The sequence below is a fragment of the Oncorhynchus nerka genome, linkage group LG4 (genome assembly GCF_034236695.1).
Source record: "Oncorhynchus nerka isolate Pitt River linkage group LG4, Oner_Uvic_2.0, whole genome shotgun sequence".
NCBI classification, from domain to species: Eukaryota; Metazoa; Chordata; class Actinopteri; order Salmoniformes; family Salmonidae; genus Oncorhynchus; species Oncorhynchus nerka.
This window is the reverse complement of record NC_088399.1, coordinates 2,581,850-2,602,416: the sequence shown is the minus strand read 5'-3', so window position 1 is coordinate 2,602,416 and position 20,567 is coordinate 2,581,850. Positions and strand designations below refer to the sequence as shown.

Sequence of the window (20,567 nt, the reverse complement as noted above, 5' to 3'; positions counted from 1 at the left end):
AGAGATTTAGATAGGAAATGTGCTTATGTAAATATATCTCGTGTTCAAAAATACATACACGTTTCTGATGCCCCCCTCATCCCTGAAAACATGTCACCTACTGTTGCATAACATACATCTAGCCATGTTGTTCAAAGCAAACTTTATCAGGAAATCATGCAGATATATGTTGTCACCTGCTTAATTAAAAATAAAATATGAATTTTAAACTAATTAGGCATGCATGAGCAGCAGTTCTGTCCTAAATTAATTTTCAATTTGACTAGCTATGATGCTGCGTCATGTGATGCTCATTAGCAATCACTGTAGACCTAGCGTTTGCGTGCCAATACAACGCTATTAAAAACAATCTTTCTATATATTTAACCTTAGTCTATAATATCACAAAGAAAAATAAAACTACCTAAATTAGAACATATAGGAAGCTAATTGGTCAATAATACAATCGCGTGTCTCTCCTCCACCTCGCGCTACAAAAAAAGAGTGTTTTCAATTATGCGCTCAAGAAAAAAGTGTGACGTCATACAGCGGTCCAGTCCCGTCGAGTGACGAACAGGGCTCTGAGACGCTGCAGAGGAGGACGCGAGGAAAGTAGAGAGCCACCATAACTATGCAATCACAAAAACACACTCGTCTCTATGGACTGTAAAATGAAAAGATCACACATCCTCAACTTGGATTGGAAGAAACGACACATGCGACTCTGACGACCAACACAATAACGGAATTCACTTTTTGGAGTTTGGGAGTTCACTCAGAAATAATCTTTTGGCGTTTCAAGCAACAGTTTGTAAATATCGCTGAGACAGAACGACTGTAAGTAGGAATTTATTTGTTTATCTCGAACATAAAACATTTTAATCTCCAACACGTAGGCTATAGCTATATACGAGATGTGTCCGTTTTTCTTTCTCCCTCGCGCACCTTCAGCTGCATCTTCAGGTGTCTATGCAAACGTAGGTAGGTTGTTTTCAAAAGTCGAACTAGTATGTTACCGGCCACAATCGATTGACAACTGTTTTAATGGTAGTTACCGCCTATGTCGTGTTCCTGGTCAACGTCTATTTAATATGTCTGGATCTCACGGCAGAAAACCGTGCAGCTGAATCATAACTTGTTGCGCCTGTGCAGTGCCAGGTAAAGCTATTGAATTTTTACATTAGTTCAATATATGAATCTTCGTTTTTCCATGGACAAAAAAACAACAGATGAAATGTGGGTTTTGGAAAATGGGAATAACTGTTACCTGGGTTGATCGATTTGGGCAACTTTTTTCACTTTTTCTTCGATGAATCCATGGTAGACTAATTATTCAGAATAAAACACCTGGGTCCTGTAATCCCCCAGGCTCTATCCTGTCGTCCTGTAATCCCCCAGGCTCTATGCTGTCGTCCTGTAATCCTCCAGGCTCTATGCTGTCCTGTCATCCTGTAATCCCCCAGGCTCTATCCTGTCGTCCTGTAATCCTCCAGGCTCTATCCTGTCGTCCTGTAATCCTCCAGGCTCTATGCTGTCATCCTGTAATCCTCCAGGCTCTATCCTGTCGTCCTGTAATCCCCCAGGCTCTATCCTGTCGTCCTGTAATCCCCCAGGCTCTATCCTGTCGTCCTGTAATCCTCCAGCCTCTATGCTGTCCTGTTGTCATGTAATCCTCCAGGCTCTATGCTGTCATCCTGTAATCCTTCAGGCTCTATGCTGTCATCCTGTAATCCCCCAGGCTCTATCCTGTGGTCCTGTAATCCTTCAGGCTCTATGTTGTCGTCCTGTAATCCTCCAGGCTCTATGCCGTCGTCCTGTAATCCTCCAGGCTCTATGCTGTCCTGTCGTCCTGTAATCCTCCAGGCTCTATGCTGTCGTCCTGTAATCCTCCAGGCTCTATGCTGTCGTCCTGTAATCCTCCAGGCTCTATCCTGTCGTCCTGTAATCCTCCAGGCTCTATGCCGTCGTCCTGTAATCCTCCAGGCTCTATGCTGTCGTCCTGTAATCCTCCAGGCTCTATTCCGTCATCCTGTAATCCTCCAGGCTCTATGCTGTCGTCCTGTATTCCTCCAGGCTCTATTCTGTCGTCCTGTAATCCTCCAGGCTCTTTGCTGTTGTCCTGTAATCCTCCAGGCTCTATGCTGTCCTGTCATCCTGTAATCCCCCAGGCTCTTTGATGTCGTCCTGTAATCCTCCAGGCTCTATGCTGTCCTGTAATCCTGTAATCCTCCTGGCTCTATGCTGTCCTGTAATCCTGTAATCCCCAGGCTCTATGCTGTCGTCCTGTAATCCTCCAGGCTCTATGCTGTCGTCCTGTAATCCTCCAGGCTCTATGCTGTCGTCCTGTAATCCTCCAGGCTCTATCCTGTCGACCTGTAATCCTCCAGGCTCTATGCTGTCGTCCTGTAATCCTCCAGGCTATATGCTGTCCCGTCGTCCTGTAATCCCCAGGCTCTATGCCATCGTCCTGTAATCCTCCAGGCTCTATGATGTCGTCCTGTAATCCTCCAGGGTCTATGCTGTCCCGTCGTCCTGTAATCCTCCAGGCTCTATGCTGTCGTCCTGTAATCCTCCAGGCTCTATGCTGTCGTCCTGTAATCCTTCAGGCTCTATGCTGTCCTGTCGTCCTGTAATCCTTCAGGCTCTATGCCGTCGTCCTGTAATCCTCCAGGCTCTATGCCGTCGTCCTGTAATCCTCCAGGCTCTATGCTGTCATCCTGTAATCCCCCAGGCTCTATCCTGTCGTCCTGTAATCCTTCAGGCTCTATGCTGTCCTGTCGTCCTGTAATCCTTCAGACTCTATGTTGTCGTCCTGTAATCCTCCAGGCTCTATGCTGTCCTGTCGTCCTGTAATCCTCCAGGCTCTATGCTGTCGTCCTGTAATCCTCCAGGCTCTATCCTGTCGTCCTGTAATCCTCCAGGCTCTATGCCGTCGTCCTGTAATCCTCCAGGCTCTATGCTGTCGTCCTGTAATCCTCCAGGCTCTATTCCGTCGTCCTGTAATCCTCCAGGCTCTCTCCTGTCGTCCTGTAATCCTCCAGGCTCTATGCTGTCGTCCTGTATTCCTCCAGGCTCTATCCTGTCATCCTGTAATCCTCCAGGCTCTTTGCTGTCGTCCTGTAATCCTCCAGGCTCTATGCTGTACTGTCATCCTGTAATCCGCCAGGCTCTTTGCTGTCGTCCTGTAATCCTCCAGGCTCTATGCTGTCCTGTAATCCTGTAATCCTCCAGGCTCTATGCTGTCCCGTGTCCTGTAATCCTCCAGGCTCTATGCTGTCGTCCTGTAATCCTCCAGGCTCTATGCTGTCGTCCTGTAATCCTCCAGGCTCTATGCTGTCCTGTTCCCCAGGTGCCATGTAATCCTCCAGGCTCTATCCTGTCGTCCTGTAATCCTCCAGGCTCTATGCTGTCCTGTCGTCCTGTAATCCTTCAGGCTCTATGCCGTCGTCCTGTAATCCTCCAGGCTCTATGCTGTCGTCCTGTAATCCTCCAGGCTCTATGTTGTCCTGTCATCCTGTAATCCCCAGGCTCTATCCTGTCGTCCTGTAATCCTTCAGGCTCTATGCTGTCCTGTCGTCCTGTAATCCTTCAGGCTCTAGGTCCTGTAATCCTCCAGGCTCTATCTCGTCCTGCTCCAGGTCTATGCTGTCATCCTGTAATCCTCCAGGCTCTATCCTGTCGTCCTGTAATCCTTCCAGGCTCTATGCTGTCCTGTCGTCCTGTAATCCTCCAGGCTCTATGTTGTCGTCCTGTAATCCTCCAGGTAATCCTCCAGGCCTGTCGTCCTGTAATCCTCCAGGCTCTATCCTGTCGTCCTGTAATCCTCCAGGCGTCCTGTAATCCTCCAGGCTCTATGCTGTCGTCCTGTAATCCTCCAGGCTCTATTCCGTCGTCCTGTAATCCTCCAGGCTCTCTCCTGTCGTCCTGTAATCCTCCAGGCTCTATGCTGTCGTCCTGTAATCCTCCAGGCTCTATGCTGTCCTGTAATCCTGTAATCCTCCAGGCTCTATGCTGTCCCGTCATCCTGTAATCCTCCAGGCTCTATGCCGTCGTCCTGTAACCATCCAGGCTCTATGATGTTGTCCTGTAATCCTCCAGGCTCTATGCTGTACTGTCATCCTGTAATCCGCCAGGCTCTATGCCGTCGTCCTGTAATCCTCCAGGCTCTATGCTGTCGTCCTGTAATCCTCCAGGCTCTATTCCGTCGTCCTGTAATCCTCCAGGCTCTCTCCTGTCGTCCTGTAATCCTCCAGGCTCTATGCTGTCGTCCTGTTTTCCTCCAGGCTCTATCCTGTCGTCCTGTAATCCTCCAGGCTCTTTGCTGTCGTCCTGTAATCCTCCAGGCTCTATGCTGTACTGTCATCCTGTAATCCGCCAGGCTCTTTGCTGTCGTCCTGTAATCCTCCAGGCTCTATGCTGTCCTGTAATCCTGTAATCCTCCAGGCTCTATGCTGTCCCGTCATCCTGTAATCCTCCAGGCTCTATGCCGTCGTCCTGTAACCATCCAGGCTCTATGATGTTGTCCTGTAATCCTCCAGGCTCTATGCTGTCGTCCTGTAATCCTCCAGGCTCTATGCTGTCGTCCTGTAATCCTCCAGGCTCTATGCTGTCGTCCTGTAATCCTCCAGGCTCTATGCCGTAGTCCTGTATTCCTCCAGGCTCTATGCTGTCCCGTAGCTCTTACAGATTATTTCAGTTTTGTGTTTAAACATTGGCTAGGACAGATTGATAGTCATCAAACATTCCTGTTTGTTTTTGGCATGTCCCCAAAGTCTACGCCTTGGTGTAGTCTCTCTCTGGCTCTGAGAGGGCTGTGTTCAATGCTGGGTGCCGGTCTGAGGTCTCACTAACAATGGTTTGGACATTTGACAAGAGTAATCTGTTTTTTTCACTTTGTTTTGCTTTGAATCAGAACTACCTTTATTTGCCAATGCATTAAGATGTACATGAATTTGGACTACATGGACTACATGACTGAAAGGATGTGGACACCTGCTCGTTGAACATCTCATTCTAAAATCATGGGCATTAATATGGACTTGCACCCATCCCCCCCTTTGCTGCTATAACAGCCTCCACTCTTCTGGGAAGCTTTTCCACGTGATGTTGGAACATTGCTGCTATAACAGCCTCCACTCTTCTGGGAAGGCTTTCCACTAGATGTTGGAACATTGCTGCTATAACAGCCTCTACTCTTCTGGGAAGCTTTTCCACTTGATGTTGGAACATTGCTGCGACAACAGCGTCCACTCTTCTGGGAAGCCTTTCCACTTGATGTTGGAACATTGCTGCTACAACAGCCTCCACTCGTCTGGGAAGCTTTTCCACTTGATGTTGGAACATTGCTGCGACAACAGCCTCCACTCTTCTGGGAAGCCTTTCCACTTGATGTTGGAACATTGCTGCGACAACAGCCTCCACTCTTCTGGGAAGCCTTTCCACTTGATGTTGGAACATTGCTGCTATAACAGCCTCCACTCTTCTGGGAAGCCTTTCCACTTGATGTTGGAACATTGCTGCGACAACAGCCTCCACTCATCTGGGAAGCCTTTCCACTTGATGTAGGAACATTGCGGCGGGTCCAAGAGCTTTAGTGAGGTCGGGTACTGATGTTGAGTGATTAGGCCTGGCTCGCAGGTGGCATTTCAATTCATCCCAAAGGTGTTGGTTGGGGTTAAGGTTAGGGCTCTGTGCAATCCAGTCAAGTTTTTCCTCTTCGATCTCGACAAACAATTCCTGTTTGGACCTCGTTTTTCTGCACGGGGGAATTGTTGCCACACATTTGGAAGCACAGAATCGTCTAGAATGTCATTGTATGCTGTAGCATTTAAGATTTCCCTTCACTGGAACTAAGGGGCCTGAACCATGAAAAACAGCCCCATGCCATTATTCCTCCTCCACCAAAATTTACAGTTGGCACTACGCATAGTCTTCTCCTGCCATCCACCAAACCCAGATTTGTCCGTCGGACTGCCAGATGATGAAGTATGATTCATCACTCCAGAGAACGTGTTTCCACTGCTCCAGATTCCAATGGCGGTGAGCTTTACACCTCCCCAGCCGTCGCGTGCGAGGCAGAGCAGTTTGTAGGACAAACCGTTCCAGATGATTTTGTGAGAAGACCGTTTTTCGTGATGTCTCATGGTCTGTGCAGACACCGCTCTGTCATCTTTCACAGCAGATGCGAAAGTGCGATACAGGCAGATGTGGTAGATTGAGACATTTGTTTAGTATTATGCTATTTAGATTTCCGCGGGGGCGTAGACATCGACCATAGCAGATTAAGTGTTAAAATTTTCCTTCTGAAAATGTATCTGTAATCGCTAGTCGAAAACACAGCATGGGTTTCACCATGTTAACACAGTGGGCATCATAGTAAGAAGGCCCTGGTATGGGTTTCACCATGTTAACACAGTGGGCATCATATTAAGAAGGCCCTGGTATGGGTTGTTAACACAGTGGGCATCATATTAAGAAGGCCCTGGTATGGGTTTCACCATGTTAACACAGTGGGCATCATATTAAGAAGGCCCTGGTATGGGTTTCACCATGTTAACACAGTGGGCATCATAGTAAGAAGGCCCTGGTATGGGTTTCACCATGTTAACACAGTGGGCATCATAGTAAGAAGGCCCTGGTATGGGTTTCACCATGTTAACACAGTGGGCATCATATTAAGAAGACCCTGGTATGGGTTGTTAACACAGTGGGCATCATAGTAAGAAGGCCCTGGTATGGGTTTCACCATGTTAACACAGTGGGCATCATAGTAAGAAGGCCCTGGTATGGGTTTCACCATGGGTTGTTAACACAGTGGGCATCATATTAAGAAGGCCCTGGTATGGGTTTCACCATGTTAACACAGTGGGCATCATAGTAAGAAGGCCCTGGTATGGGTTGTTAACACAGTGGGCATCATATTAAGAAGGCCCTGGTATGGGTTTCACCATGTTAACACAGTGGGCATCATATTAAGAAGGCCCTGGTATGGGTTGCATCACAGTGGGCATTAAGAAGGCCCTGGTATGGGTTGTTAACACAGTGGGCATCATAGTAAGAAGGCCCTGGTATGGGTTTCACCACACAGTGGGCATCATATTAAGAAGGCCCTGGTATGGGTTTCACCATGTTAACACAGTGGGCATCATATTAAGAAGGCCCTGGTATGGGTTGTTAACACAGTGGGCATCATAGTAAGAAGGCCCTGGTATGGGTTGTTAACACAGTGGGCATCATATTAAGAAGGCCCTGGTATGGGTTTCACCATGTTAACACAGTGGGCATCATAGTAAGAAGGCCCTGGTATGGGTTTCACCATGTTAACACAGTGGGCATCATAGTAAGAATGCCCTGGTATGGGTTGTTAACACAGTGGGCATCATAGTAAGAAGGCCCTGGTATGGGTTTCACCATGTTAACACAGTGGGCATCATAGTAAGAATGCCCTGGTATGGGTTGTTAACACAGTGGGCAGTAAGAAGGCCCTGGTATGGGTTTCACCATGTTAACACAGTGGGCATCATATTAAGAAGGCCCTGGTATGGGTTTCACCATGTTAACACAGTGGGCATCATAGTAAGAATGCCCTGGTATGGGTTTCACCATGTTAACACAGTGGGCATCATAGTAAGAATGCCCTGGTATGGGTTGTTAACACAGTGGGCATCATAGTAAGAAGGCCCTGGTATGGGTTTCACCATGTTAACACAGTGGGCATCATAGTAAGAAGGCCCTGGTATGGGTTGTTAACACAGTGGGCATCATATTAAGAAGACCCTGGTATGGGTTTCACCATGTTAACACAGTGGGCATCATAGTAAGAAGGCCCTGGTATGGGTTTCACCATGTTAACACAGTGGGCATCATAGTAAGAAGACCCTGGTATGGGTTGTTAACACAGTGGACATCATAGTAAGAAGGCCCTGGTATGGGTTTCACCATGTTAACACAGTGGGCATCATAGTAAGAAGGCCCTGGTATGGGTTGTTAACACAGTGGGCATCATAGTAAGAAGGCCCTGGTATGGGTTTCACCATGTTAACACAGTGGGCATCATAGTAAGAAGACCCTGGTATGGGTTGTTAACACAGTGGGCATCATAGTAAGAAGGCCCTGGTATGGGTTGTTAACACAGTGGGCATCATATTAAGAAGGCCCTGGTATGGGTTGTTAACACAGTGGGCATCATATTAAGAAGACCCTGGTATGGGTTTCACCATGTTAACACAGTGGGCATCATATTAAGAAGACCCTGGTATGGGTTTCACCATGTTAACACAGTGGGCATCATATTAAGAATGCCCTGGTATGGGTTTCACCACTTTAACACGATGGGCATCAGTATCACAGGGACGTGAGGCAGGAAGTAGATTAAAGGCACCTCAGTGGTTTTCTAAATGGCATGCCCTTTTATAGGGTTCTGGTCTAAAGTAGTGTGCTATATAGGGCTCTGGTCTAAAGTAGCGTACTATATAGGGCTCTGGTCTGTAATAGTGCACTATATAGGGAATAGGCCCTGGTCTATAGTAGTGCACTATCGGGAATACGGTGCAATTTGGGACTGTCCCTGTGTTTTTGTGAATGTGACAAATGATGAGTGGTGATAGTGATTGTTGGTGCTGTCAAACCAACCAGATGGGAAGAGCCTGCACCGGTCAGTCACAGGAGAGACCTGCGTCCTGTCCCAGCCTCAACCCCAGCCCCTTCCTAAGCTCTCCCAGGGATGGCTTCATGTTCATTGGGCAAGTAAACATGTAATACCCCTCACTGTCTGGTGTATTGTATACCCACGTCGGACACACTCCATGCCCAACCCGGAGGGAGAATAACACTCTGTAGTAGAGGTCAACCGATTCATCTGAATGGCCGATTTCAACTTTTCATAACAATCGGAAATCGGTATTTTTGGGCTCCAACTTTTTATTTATTTATTTTTACACCTTGGTTATAGTAGTGGTAGTGACTACAGTAGTAATGGTAGATATAGTAGTGGTAGTGACTACAGTAGTAATGGTAGATATAGTAGTGGTAGTGACTGGTTATAGTAGTGGTAGTGACTGGTTATAGTAGTGGTAGTGACTACAGTAGTAATGGTAGATATAGTAGTGGTAGTGACTGGTTATAGTAGTGGTAGTGACTACAGTAGTAATGGTAGATATAGTAGTGGTAGTGACTACAGTAGTAATGGTAGATATAGTAGTGGTAGTGACTGGTTATAGTAGTGGTAGTGACTGGTTATAGTAGTGGTAGTGACTGGTTATAGTAGTGGTAGTGACTGGTTATAGTAGTGGTAGTGACTGGTTATAGTAGTGGTAGTGACTACAGTAGTAATGGTAGATATAGTAGTGGTAGTGACTGGTTATAGTAGTGGTAGTGACTGGTTATAGTAGTGGTAGTGACTGGTTATAGTAGTGGTAGTGACTGGTTATAGTAGTGGTAGTGACTGGTTAAAGTAGTGGTAGTGACTGGTTAAAGTAGTGGTAGTGACTGGTTATAGTAGTGGTAGTGACTACAGTAGTAATGGTAGATATAGTAGTGGTAGTGACTGGTTATAGTAGTGGTAGTGACTACAGTAGTAATGGTAGATATAGTAGTGGTAGTGACTACAGTAGTAATGGTAGATATAGTAGTGGTAGTGACTGGTTATAGTAGTGGTAGTGACTGGTTATAGTAGTGGTAGTGACTGGTTAGTAGTAGTGGTAGACTGGTTATAGTAGTGGTAGTGACTGGTTATAGTAGTGGTAGTGACTACAGTAGTAATGGTAGATATAGTAGTGGTAGTGACTGGTTATAGTAGTGGTAGTGACTGGTTATAGTAGTGGTAGTGACTGGTTATAGTAGTGGTAGTGACTGGTTATAGTAGTGGTAGTGACTGGTTATAGTAGTGGTAGTGACTGGTTATAGTAGTGGTAGTGACTGGTTATAGTAGTGGTAGTGACTACAGTAGTAATGGTAGATATAGTAGTGGTAGTGACTGGTTATAGTAGTGGTAGTGACTACAGTAGTAATGGTAGATATAGTAGTGGTAGTGACTGGTTATAGTAGTGGTAGTGACTGGTTAAAGTAGTGGTAGTGACTGGTTAAAGTAGTGGTAGTGACTGGTTATAGTAGTGGTAGTGACTGGTTATAGTAGTGGTAGTGACTACAGTAGTAATGGTAGTGACTGGTTATAGTAGTGGTAGTGACTGGTTATAGTAGTGGTAGTGACTGGTTATAGTAGTGGTAGTGACTACAGTAGTAATGGTAGTGACTGGTTATAGTAGTGGTAGTGACTACAGTAGTAATGGTAGTGACTGGTTATAGTAGTGGTAGTGACTACAGTAGTAATGGTAGTGACTGGTTATAGTAGTGGTAGTGACTACAGTAGTAATGGTAGTGACTGGTTATAGTAGTGGTAGTGACTGGTTATAGTAGTGGTAGTGACTACAGTAGTAATGGTAGTGACTGGTTATAGTAGTGGTAGTGACTGGTTATAGTTATAGTAGTGGTAGTGACTGGTTATAGTTATAGTAGTGGTAGTGACTGGTTATAGTAGTGGTAGTGACTAGTTATAGTAGTGGTAGTGACTGGTTATAGTAGTGGTAGTGTCTACAGTAGTAATGGTAGTGACTGGTTATAGTAGTGGTAGTGACTGGTTATAGTAGTGGTAGTGACTGGTTATAGTAGTGCTAGTGACTTGGTATAGTAGTGGTAGTTTCTACAGTAGTAATGGTAGTGACTGGTTATAGTAGTGGTAGTGTCTACAGTAGTAATGGTAGTGACTGGTTATAGTAGTGGTAGTGACTGGTTATAGTAGTGGTAGTGACTGGTTATAGTAGTGGTAGTGACTGGTTATAGTTATAGTAGTGGTAGTGACTGGTTATAGTTATAGTAGTGGTAGTGGTTGGTTATAGTTATAGTAGTGGTAGTGGCTGGTTATAGTTATAGTAGTGGTAGTGTCTACAGTAGTAATGGTAGTGACTGGTTCTAGTAGTGGTAGTGACTGGTTATAGTAGTGATAGTGACTGGTTCTAGTAGTGGTAGTAATTGGTTATAGTAATGGTAGTGACTGGTTATAGTTATAGTAATGGTAGTGACTGGTTATAGTTATAGTAATGGTAGTGACTGGTTATAGTAGTAATGGTAGTGACTGGTTATAGTTATAGTAATGGTAGTGACTTGTTATAGTAGTGGTAGTGACTACAGTAGTAATGGTAGTGACTGGTTATAGTAGTGGTAGTGACTGGTTATAGTAGTAGTAGTGACTGGTTCTAGTAGTGGTAGTGACTGGTTCTAGTAGTAGTAGTGACTGGTTCTAGTAGTGGTAGTGACTGGTTCTAGTAGTGGTAGTGACTGGTTCTAGTAGTGGTAGTGACTGGTTCTAGTAGTGGTAGTGACTGGTTATAGTAATGGTAGTGACTGGTTATAGTAATGGTAGTAACTGGTTATAATAGTGGTAGTGACTGGTTATAGTAGTGGTAGTGACTACAGTAGTAATGGTAGTGACTGGTTATAGTAATGGTAGTGACTACAGTAGTAATGGTAGTGACTGGTTATAATAGTGGTAGTGACTGGTTATAGTAGTGGTAGTGACTGGTTATAGTAGTGGTAGTGACTGGTTATAGTAGTGGTAGTGACTGGTTATAGTAGTGGTAGTGACTGGTTATAGTAGTGGTAGTGACTGGTTATAGTAGTGGTAGTGACTGGTTATAGTAGTGGTAGTGACTACAGTAGTAATGGTAGTGACTGGTTATAGTAGTGGTAGTGACTGGTTATAGTAGTGGTAGTGACTGGTTATAGTAGTGCTAGTGACTGGTCATAGTAGTGGTAGTGACTACAGTAGTAATGGTAGTGACTGGTTATAGTAGTGGTAGTGACTACAGTGGTAGTGGTAGTGACTGGTTATAGTAGTGGTAGTGTCTGGTTATAGTAGTGGTAGTGACTGGTTATAGTAATGGTAGTGACTGGTTATAGTAGTGGTAGTGACTGGTTATAGTAGTGGTAGTGTCTACAGTAGTAGTGGTAGTGACTGGTTATAGTAGTGGTAGTGACTGGTTATAGTAGTGGTAGTGACTGGTTATAGTAGTGGTAGTAACTGGTTATAGTAGTGGTAGTGACTGGTTATAGTAGTGGTAGTGACTGGTTATAGTAGTGGTAGTGACTGGTTCTAGTAGTGGTAGTAACTGGTTATAGTAGTGGTAGTGACTGGTTATAGTAGTGGTAGTGACTACAGTAGTAGTGGTAGTGACTGGTTCTAGTAATGGTAGTGACTGGTTCTAGTAATGGTAGTGACTGGTTATAGTAGTGGTAGTGACTGGTTATAGTAGTGGTAGTGACTGGTTATAGTAGTGGTAGTGACTGGTTATAGTAGTGGTAGTGACTGGTTATAGTAATGGTAGTAACTGGTTATAATAGTGGTAGTGACTGGTTATAGTAGTGGTAGTGACTGGTTATAGTAGTGGTAGTGACTGGTTATAGTAGTGGTAGTGACTGGTTATAGTAGTGGTAGTGACTGGTTATAGTAGTGGTAGTGACTGGTTATAGTAGTGGTAGTGACTGGTTATAGTAGTGGTAGTGACTACAGTAGTAATGGTAGTGACTGGTTATAGTAGTGGTAGTGACTGGTTATAGTAGTGGTAGTGACTGGTTATAGTAGTGGTAGTGACTGGTTATAGTAGTGCTAGTGACTGGTTCTAGTAGTGGTAGTGACTACAGTAGTAATGGTAGTGACTGGTTATAGTAGTGGTAGTGACTACAGTGGTAGTGGTAGTGACTGGTTATAGTAGTGGTAGTGTCTGGTTATAGTAGTGGTAGTGACTGGTTCTAGTAATGGTAGTGACTGGTTATAGTAGTGGTAGTGACTGGTTATAGTAGTGGTAGTGACTACAGTAGTAGTGGTAGTGACTGGTTCTAGTAGTGGTAGTGACTGGTTCTAGTAGTGGTAGTGACTGGTTATAGTAGTGGTAGTGACTGGTTATAGTAGTGGTAGTGACTGGTTATAGTAGTGGTAGTGACTGGTTATAGTAGTGGTAGTGACTGGTTCTAGTAGTGGTAGTGACTGGTTATAGTAGTGGTAGTGACTGGTTATAGTAGTGGTAGTGACTACAGTAGTAGTGGTAGTGACTGGTTCTAGTAGTGGTAGTGACTAGTAATGGTAGTAACAGTAGTAGTGGTAGTGACTGGTTCTAGTAGTGGTAGTGACTACAGTAGTAGTGGTAGTGACTGGTTCTAGTAATGGTAGTGACTGGTTCTAGTAGTGGTAGTGACTACAGTAGTAATGGTAGTGACTGGTTCTAGTAGTGGTAGTGACTACAGTAGTAGTGGTAGTGACTGGTTCTAGTAGTGGTAGTGACTACAGTAGTAGTGGTAGTGACTGGTTCTAGTAGTGGTAGTGACTACAGTAGTAGTGGTAGTGACTGGTTCTAGTAGTGGTAGTGACTGGTTCTAGTAGTGGTAGTGACTACAGTAGTAATGGTAGTGACTGGTTCTAGTAGTGGTAGTGACTGGTTATAGTAGTGGTAGTGACTGGTTATAGTAGTGGTAGTGACTACAGTAGTAATGGTAGTGACTGGTTCTAGTAGTGGTAGTGACTACAGTAGTAATGGTAGTGACTGGTTCTAGTAGTGGTAGTGACTACAGTAGTTATTAGCCTGAACATGAGAAAGTTAGTTTGGTGTCTCTAGATTTATATGGTTGATAAATGTTTTTTATCATTTGAATTTGAATTTGAAATGCTTGTATTTCTAGCTCCAATAGTGCAGTAATATCTAACAATTTCACCACATATACCCAAACAGATCTAAGTAAAGGAATGGATTTAAGAATATTTAAAATAAACGGAAGAGCAATGCCAGCGGCAAAGACTAAGATGCAGTATATACATATGAGATGATTTAATGCAAACTATGTGAACATTATTAAAGTGACTATTGTTCCAATTATAAATGTGTCCAGTGATGTCATGTCTATGTATATAAGGCAGCACCCTCTCTGTGCTAGTGATGGCTGTTTAACAGTCTGATGGCCTTGAGATAGAAGTGTTTTTTCATTCTCTCGTTCCCAGCTTTGATGCACCTGTACTGACCTCACCTTCTGGATGATAGCAGGGTGAACAGGCAGTGGCTCGGGTGGTTGTTGTCCTTGATGATATTTTTTTGCCTTCCTGTGACATTAGGTGCTGCAGGTGTCCTGGAAGACAGGTAGTTTGCCCCCAGGTAGTTTGCCCCCGGTGATACGGTGGGCAGACCGCACCACCCTGTGGAGAGCCCTTCGGTTGGGCGGTGCAGTTGCTTTACAGGATGCTCTCAACTGTGCATCTGTAAAAGCTTAAGGTGCCAAGCCAAATTTGTTCAGCCTCCTGCGGTTGAAGAGGGGTTGTTGCGCTGCCTTCACCAGCCATCTGTGCGGGTGGACCATTTTCAGTTTGTAGGAACATGTTAAAGTCAGTTTGGTGTAGCTTGAACGGTTCAAGAGTTTTACTGTTGGTGAGTTTATTTTTGCAAATGTGTATTTATATTTGATAAAGATGTGTTAAGAATTTGATAGCCTGAACATGTGCATGTTGATTTAGTGTCTCTGGCTGTGACTGTTCGTGAGTTATTTTTTGTTAATTGATGCAAATCATATTTAAAAAATTTTTTTATTTTATCAAGGTTTGAGAGAATTTTAAGTTGGGGTTTGCCGGAACGTTTTAAGGTTGGTCTTGTCGATGAATTGACCAAAGAGCAGGACCATTTTGAGGGGAGTTGGGGGGGGTTGAAGGATCTGCATTTGTCCATCAGGTATTCCAAGACGGGTGAATACTAGTGACCCACCACGACAACATCCGGTGAAATCGCACAGGGCAAAATTCAAAATACAAAAATCATAATATTAAACATTCATGAAAATACAAGTGTCTTACATCGTTTAAAAGCTTAACTTCTTGTTAATCCAGCGGCTTTGTTAGATTTCAAAAAGGCTTTACGGCGGAAGCATACCATGCAATTATCTGAGGACAGCTCTCCGCATACACCAACATTAAAAACATTTTTCAAACCAGCAGAGGCAGAAAAACTACAACTATTTGCTCATTTTTCAAAAAACAAGCCTGAACCCCTTTCTAAAGACTGTTGACCTCTCGTGGAAGCCATAGGAACTGCAATCTGGGAGGAAGTATTTTGAATATCCCATAGACTAGCATTGAAATGGCCTGTGACCTCAACAAATATTTTTTCCTGAATGGATTCTCCTTGCGTTTTCACCTGCCATATCAGTTGTGTTACACTCAGACATTATTTTAACCTCTTGAGACTAGGGGGCAGTATTTTCATTTTTGGAAAAATAACGTTCCCAAAGTAAACAGGCTATTTCTCAGGACAAGATAATAGAATATGCATATAATTAGGATAGAAAACACTCTAAAGTTTCCAAAACTGTAAAAATATTGCCTGTGAGTATAACAGAACTGATATTGCAAGCCTGTGAAAAATCCAATCAGGAAGTGACTCTTTAAAAAAAAAACTCTGCGTTCCTGTGCCTCCCTATTGAGCATTGAAAGGGATATCAACCAGATTCTTTTTTCTATGGCTTCCCTAATGTGTCTAGAGTCACAAGACATAGTTTCAGGCTTTTATTTTGAAAAATGAGCGTGAGCGACAACATTGTGTCAGTGGTCAGCTGGTGGCTCTCAGAGTGATTTGTGCGTAATAGACAAAGGCGGCCATTGTTCCTCTCGCTCCTACTAAGAAGCCAATTGTCCCGGGTTGATATATTATCGAATAGATATTTGAAAAACACCTTGAGGCTTGATTATTTTAAAAAACGTTTGCCATGTTTCTGTCGATATTATGGATCTAATTTGGAATATTTTTACGGGTTGTTGTGACCGCAATTTCCGGTGGATTTCTCAACAAAACGTGAAGAACAAACGGAGGTATTTCGGCTATAAAAATAATCTTTATGGGACAAAATGAACATTTGCTGTCTAACTGGGAGTCTCGTGAGTGAAAACATCCGAAGCTTATCAAAAGTAAACAATTTAATTTGATTGCTTTTCTGATTTTCTGAAGTTACCGGCTGCTCGCTGTACATAATGCTATGCTAGGCTATCGATAAACTTACACAAATGCTTGTCTTGCTTTGTCTGTAAAGCATATGAATATTTTGTAGTAAGATTTTTTATCTAAGAGGTTAACAGTTTTGTAAACTTCAGAGTGTTTTCTATCCAATGCTACCAATTATATGCATTTCCTAGCTTCCGGGCCTGAGTAACAGGCAGTTTACTTTGGACACCTCAGTCAACCGAACTTCCGAATACTGCCCCCTAGCCCAAAGAGGTTTTAACAAACTATAGTTTTGCAAGTCGGTTAGGACATCTACTTTGTGCATGACACAAGTCATTTTTCCAACAATTGTTTACAGACAGATTACTTCACTTATAATTCACTGTATCACAATTCCAGTTGTTCAGAAGTTTACATGCACGAGTTGACTGTGCCTTTACACAGCTTGGAAAATTCCAGAAAATTATGTCATGGCTTTAGAAGCTTCTGATAGGTGTACATGTTGATGTATTTCAAGGCCTACCTTCAAACTCAGTGCATCTTTGCTTGACATCATGGGAAAATCAAAATAAATCAGCCAAGACCTCGGGAATCATTTGTAGAATTCAAAAAGTCTGGTTCATCCTTGGGAGCAATTTCCCAAACTCCTGAAGTTACCACGTTCATCTGTACAAACAATAGTACGTGAGTATAAACACCATGGGACCACGCAGCCGTCATACTGCTCAGGAAGGAGACGCGTTCTGTCTCCTAGAGATGAACGTACTTTGTTGCGAAAAATGAAAATCAATCCCAGAATCCCAGCAAAGGACCTTGTGACGATGCTGGAGGAAACGGGACAAAAGTATCTATATCCACAGTAAATGAGTCCTATATCGACATAATCTGAAAGGCCGCTCAGCAAGGAAGAAGCCACTGCTCCAAAACCTCCATAAAAAAGCCAGACTACGGTTTGCAACTCCACATGGGGACAAAGATTGTACTTTTTGTATAAATGTCCTCTGGTCTGATGAAACAAAAATAGAACTGTTTAGCCATAATGACCATCGTTATGTTTGGAGGAAAAAGGGGGAGGCTTGCAAGCCGAAGAACATCATCCCAACCGTGAAGCACGGGGTTGGCAGCATCATGTTGTGGGAGTGCTTTGCTGCAGGAGGGACTGGTGCACTTCACAAAATAGATAGCATCATGAGGAGGGGAAATTATGTGGATATATTGAAGCAACATGTCAAGACATCAGTCAGGAAGTTAAAGCTTGGTCACAAATGGATCTTCCAAATGGACAATGACCCCAAGCATACTTACAAAGTTGTGGCAAAATGGCTTCAGGACAACAATGTCAAGGTATTGGAGTGACCATAAAAGCTCTGACCACAATCCCATAGAAAATGAAATAGAAATCTCAATCCTATGGAAAGCGTGTGTGAGCAAGGAGGCCTACAAACCTGACTCAGTTACACCAGCTCTGTCAGGAGGAATGGGCCAAAATTCACCCAACATATTGTGGTTAGCTCGTGGAAGGCTACCCAAAACATTTGACCCAAGTTAAACAGTTTAAAGGCAATGCTACCAAATATTAATTGAGTGTATGTAAACTTCAGACCCACTGGGAATGTGATGAAGGAAATAAAATCTTAAATAAATCATTCTCTCTACTATTATTCTGACATGTCACATTCTTAAAATAAAGTGGTGATCCTATCTGACCTAAGGCAGGGAATTTTTACTAGGATTAAATGTCAGGAATTGTGAAACTGAGTTTAAATGTATTTGGCTAAGGTGTATGTAACCTTCCGACAACTGTACCTTCTTTAGGCACTGTAGGTAAGTCAAAAGGAGATTTTGCTCATGAGGTGTTTGTGACAAAACAGACATTGTGACACAGTGTGACTAACAGATATCTCACTAGGTTGGCCAAATGCCATATAAGGAGTGTGGGCCAAATGCCATATAAGGAGTGTGGGCCAAATGCCATATAAGGAGTGTGGGCCAAATGCCATATAAGGAGTGTGGGCCAAATGCCATATAAGGAGTGTGGGCCAAATGCCATATAAGGAGTGTGGGCCAAATGCCATATAAGGAGTGTGGGCCAAATGCCATATAAGGAGTGTGGGCCAAATGCCATATAAGAGTGTGGGCCAAATGCCATATAAGGAGTGTGGGCCAAATGCCATATAAGTGTGGGCCAAATGAGTGTGGGCCAAATGCCAGTGTGGGCCAAATGCCATATAAGTGTGGGCCAAATGCCATATAAGGAGTGTGGGCCAAATGCCATATAAGGAGTGTGGGCCAAATGCCATATAAGGAGTGTGGGCCAAATGCCATATAAGGAGTGTGGGCCAAATGCCACCCAGCAGTATTGAAAACAGGACCTTTTCTGAGTTTTCCTGCTTTAAAACTCAACAGAGGAACTCAGTCAGCAAAGCAATGCACTGGTTGAGTTAAACACAGGCTCTCTCACACACACACACACATAGTGTATGTCCAGTGTATTCAGGCCAGAGCTCTAGAGTTGAATTGGCTGATTCTCTTCTCCCCCAACACCCTGGCAGGAAGTAATGGGCCTCTGGGCTGCGCCTTGAGCACGTGCACATGTTTGTGAAAAAAGCCTGGAGCCTCAGCGTGAGTCTTGTAATCGAATCCTTATCATTTACGCACAGCAATGTGCATGTGTGTGGTCATCTTATATGTTCACATTCCTTACAGTGTCTCTATAGCAGCGTGACACAACAATGAACAAATATATAAACTAACCCTGTGGATCCTAATTAATACTAAATAAACAAACGTTTGAAAGCAACATGTAAAGTGTTGGTCTCCATGTTTCATGAGCTGAAATAAAAGATCCCAGAAATGTTCCATACGCACAAAAATATATATTTCTCTCAAATATGATGCATAAAATTTGTTTACGTCCTTGTTAGTGAGCATTTCTCCTTTGCCAAGATAATCCATCCACCTGACAGGTGTGGCCTTATCATTGAAGCTGATTAAACAGCACAATCATTACACAGATGCACCTTGTGCTGGGGACAATAAAAGTCCACTCTAAAATGTGCAGTTTTGTCACACAACACAATGCCACAGATGTCTCACGTTTTGAGGGAGCGTACAATTGACTGACTGCAGGAACGTCCACCAGAGCTGTTGCCAGATAATTTAATATTAAATGATCTACCATAAGCCACCTCCAACATTGTTTTAGAGAATTTTGTAGTATGTCCAACTGGCCACACAACTGCAGACCACAAGTAACCACGGCAGCCCAGGACCTCCACATCGTCCTCCTTCACCTGCGGGCTGAGACCAGCCACCCGGACAGGAAACTGTTTTACACAACCTAATCATTTCTACACAAACTGTCAGAAACAGGCTCAGGGAAGCTCATTTTGTTCAGTATAGTCCTAAGCTATGTCAAGGGTTCGGTGGGGGTCTGTATAAGTTAGGAGTTAGGGGTTGGGGGGGGGGGGGGGGGTCCTGTCTAAATACTATAAACTGTGGAATTCATGGGCTGTGCCTGAAATGGAGGACTTTGGGGGTTGGGTGTGTTAGCACAACTTAGTGTTATATCTGTCAGTATGTAAAACATTTCCATCTGTTCTGCTTTTATGAGTACGGCCTGACGCTATTTCAGATCCCCCTTCTTAACAGCTGTTTGTAAAATAATGATGTAAAATCTTCCAGCCTTCTGCATGGCTCTTGCTCAACACCGAAACAGCTGTGGTGGAAGGTATTAACAATCTGCTGTTGACTGCAGATTCTGGATCTCCCAGCATCCTCTTTTTGTTTCTTTCTTTTTTGAGCGGATGGTCGGGGATGGTCATAATTACAAATAATTTGTAGACTGCAAATTGACCGCAAGAAGCCCAAACAGATATGTTTGACTAAAACACAATCATTATAAACTTACATATTACGCGTTGGAATACTTGGGAAAATATTTCTTAATTAAAATCACTTGGAGTTGATTTACTGGTGTTTTTACAGTCTATTGACCATCAATAACAAATAAATAAAACATTTGCTCAAAACTTTGGGGGGATAAATAAAATGGCCCGTGGGCCACCAGTTGGGGAACCCTGCCGTAGAAAACACCATCCTCCTGCAGTGTCTCAGAGCACACTACTGCCTTCTAGACCATAGCATCCTCCTGCGGTTGTCTCAGAGAGCACATCCTCCTGTGATGTCTCAGAGCACAGTGCTGCTGTCTCTAGACCACACCATCCTCCTGCGGGGTCTCAGTGAGCACACTGCTGCTGTCTCTAGACCACACCATCCTCCTGCAGCATCTCAGATAGCACACTGCTGCGGTCTCTAGACCACACCATCCCCCTGCGGCGTCTCAGAGAGCACACGGCTGTCTCTGGAACAATTGGTTCTCCTATCTCTCCAATGGGAAGCAATACATCACTGGAGAGTCCAGATCGGAGGAGTCTGCAGTCACATGCAATGTCCCACCGGGCTATGTTTCTGTCCGTCATTTACAAGCACCCTCTCGGCCAAATCCTCAGATTCCGTAACATCAACTTCCACGGCTGTTAAGCTACGCTGACGATACCCAGGTAT

The 20,567-nt window shown here is 43.9% G+C and overlaps 1 protein-coding gene across 1 annotated transcript in view; it reads left to right on the top strand.

Annotated features, from left to right (window-relative positions):
* The first annotated feature begins 519 nt into the window (after nucleotides 1–519).
* The window catches only part of LOC115121548 (lysophosphatidic acid receptor 1), an 86,993-nt gene continuing 66,945 nt past the window's right edge, over nucleotides 520–20,567 (top strand). The window contains exon 1 of the mRNA XM_065017145.1: nucleotides 520–816. The gene's annotated coding sequence lies outside the window, so the exon portion shown is untranslated. The remainder of the gene's footprint in view (nucleotides 817–20,567) is intronic.